Below are 2,531 nucleotides of genomic sequence, written 5' to 3'. Positions count from 1 at the left end.
CTTGTGTATCTGTGTAGTAGAATAATACACATTGAGATACAAGGAATATCAGCTTGTACAAATCATGCAGTTACTGTGCTTTTGTTGTAGTTATGAACCATATGTGCAAAAATTTTGGTTCAACTGAGGCCAGCACTGCAGAGCAAAAACAGATTTAAAATTCAAGAAATGGTTAAGTGTGTAACAACATAATATTCACACTTCCAGGCATTGCATTGATGAAGTGATGCAGTGTAAAGGGGAGAGGGTGCAGCAGGAGAAGTTACAGTGGTTAGTACAGTTTTATTCAGGGAGTCATGGTGCCATAATAGATTTTATAAAGAAGTATTTACCACCAAAATGTGATTTACTGACAGTGCACAATAATGCCACATCTGTATTCGTGTGATCATTCAATGTTATCACATTGCTTTACTTTTTATGAGGAGAAATAGATGACTGAAACACTGTGTAGCTTGGTTATTAGCCCATAATATGCACACTCACTTGTCACGGAACACAATATCCAGGGTTAGACACTGAATAAAGGGAGAAAACAGGCTAAGAAATGTGGCACACAAAAACCTTTTATGTTAGTGTTTTTTTCCCTAATTTACTATTAAATATTCAAAGTGAGTGCTAGTTAAATTTTCCCAGTTTGAGAAAGCCATTGAAATGAATACGGAATAAGTTAGTTTGGTATTAAACAGGTTGATATGTGATTAGCAGATCAAGAGAAGACATTTGCTTATGCAACATTTTTTGTTTGTGTTTTACTACTTCGGTAGTTTTTGTGTGCTCCATTTATTGTCTTATGTTGAGGCCAGTTCAAATTTCCTATCCCTGTTTGTTGTACCTAAATGTCACAAGCAGGGTAAAATATTCTTTTGATCATGTTATCAAATATTTGCTTACAGAAAGTAGTATATGTGCAATTGCTATGAATTCAAACAATAGAAAATCCAGGGTGGCATAATGGCAATACTATGAAAAGGATGGATTGCTACTAACCATATAGCAGAGATGATGAGTCCTAGACAGATACAACAAAAAGACTAATAAACATGTAAGCTTTTCACAGTCTGTCTGCTGAAGTCAGACTGAGAGCAACTGCACATGAGGGGAGAAGCAATCTGTGTGATGGGGTAATGGTAAGGAGGAGGGGGGGGGGGGGGGAGAGAGAGAGAGAGAGAGAGCAGGGTGCATGTGGGTGATGGTTAAGTGCTGTCAGTGCGACTGTACAGGGACGAGGTGGAGAGAGGGTAGGGAAGTCGGGAGTTTAGACGGAGTGTTGGGGGAGGGCAGAAAAGGGAGAAGTAACAAGACTGTGGCTGTGCTTGCGGAATAGAAGGCTGTGTAGTGTTGGAGTGGGAGCTGGGAAGGGGACAGGTTTGTGAAGGACAACAACTAATGAAGATTGAGGCAAGAAGGATTTTAAGAGAAAGTGTAGGATGTATTGCTGGGAGGGTTCCCATCTGCACAATTCAGAAACTGTGCTTCATTCTAAGTGGGCATGAAAACCAACAAACTATCTGTACCCACATGAATGGCCACTGACAAATTGTGACCACGAAAAAATGACTACTCAGTTCCTGAGCACACTCCCAACACAACATTCTTCATTTTAAAGACTGCTTCACAGCCTGTACCATTTGGATCCTTCCTACCATCAATTTTTCAGAATTGTGCAGGTGGTAACTTTCCCTACAATATATTCGATGTTCCCGTAACCCTCCTGGCCTCAACATTCGTTAGTCATTGTCCTTCACCCATATATGCCCTTCCCTGTATCCACTCTGACATTACACAGCCTTCTATTCCACAAGCACACCCACAGTCATTTTGCTTCTTTTTTTCTGCCTCGCATCCCCCCCTTCCCCCCCATCTAGCCTCCCAACTGCATCTAATTGTCCTACCCTCTCTCCGCCTCATCCCTTTATGCTCCCGCAAGCAGCACTTTACCATTCCCCACCCTTATCCGGTCTCCCACCCTCTCCCTGCCCCAGCCCCCACCACTCAAGATTGCTTCTCCCATCATGCACTGTCACTCTCAGTCTGGCCTTGGGAGCTAGAGATAGTGGCCATCTGTGTGAGCTGTTTGCACTCTCCCTCTCCCCCCTCCTTCCACATCCAACCCACTTCTTATTACTCACCTCACCACTCTTGCATTGCCCAATTAGTTCTTTTTTAACTGTCACTCCCAGGAAACATTACGCTAATACTGTGCAACACTTCCTTATAACCTTCATAATAATTTGGCAAGGAAGGTCCACAAGTATTTCGTAGGCAACTGAAGCCATTCATTGATGATAAACTACCAAATTAGAGAGGTATTGCTATCCATCAACATCAACTTTCTCCCCTTCAAACTGACCCCCCCCCCCTATTATTTAATACACTTGTGTCAGCACTTTTTCCAATCTTGGAAGCACTTCTGGGACTCAATTTTCGTTGCGGTGTTCAGCTCCTACAGCCATTCTGTGGTGGCGAAATGATGTCCTTTCATGGTTCTCTTCAGCCTCGGGAACAGAAAGAGAGAAATCATGTCCAGC

This window comes from Schistocerca cancellata, chromosome 6 (assembly GCF_023864275.1).
Source record: "Schistocerca cancellata isolate TAMUIC-IGC-003103 chromosome 6, iqSchCanc2.1, whole genome shotgun sequence".
Lineage (NCBI taxonomy): Eukaryota > Metazoa > Arthropoda > Insecta > Orthoptera > Acrididae > Schistocerca > Schistocerca cancellata.
This window is presented reverse-complemented; position numbering follows the sequence as displayed.